Raw genomic sequence first — 633 nt, forward strand, 5'->3', positions numbered from 1 at the left:
AAAAAAAAAGTATCCCTGAGAAAGCTCCTTTACTTGTTTTCAACAGTAACTAATTAAAAGAGTTAGGGGGAGAGAGGGAGTGCGATGGACTGTCTCATAGAGAGACATGGGGCCACGATAACAGAGTTACCTGCAGAAACACTGATCCAAATACAGATTTCACTCTCATGCTTAAAAACATACAGCTGTGTTAATAATTAAAACTGTCGCCACTGTGTCTCTCCGTGTTGCTGGGGAGCCGTATGTGAGTGAAGGTAAATGAAAGTAGAGTTAGTTAGTTAAAAATATTACTTGCGCCCTAGAGCCCTGTAAGCTAACAAACACTAACTAGCAGTGGTCACTGCTGTTGTCTGAAAAACCACACAGATGGGACAAAATATTGTGTTTACTAGTAAACTGGTAAACCTTTTGACCGACGTATGACCGACTGCTATCTGTTGTGAAATTTTCCTCACGTTACTCTGTCCTCTATGACTGTCTACATCTAGAAACTAAGCTGCGCGGTGCAGGGAACAACTCTGACTGGCACATGATCAGACAGTGGTTTATGGAGCGGTAAATTGGTTTGGCAAAAAAAAAAAAATGTTTGGGTTTGGGTTTAAATTGGAGCCATTGACAATATGCTTTACTGAT

The sequence above is a fragment of the Etheostoma spectabile genome, chromosome 10 (assembly GCF_008692095.1).
Source record: "Etheostoma spectabile isolate EspeVRDwgs_2016 chromosome 10, UIUC_Espe_1.0, whole genome shotgun sequence".
NCBI lineage: Eukaryota > Metazoa > Chordata > Actinopteri > Perciformes > Percidae > Etheostoma > Etheostoma spectabile.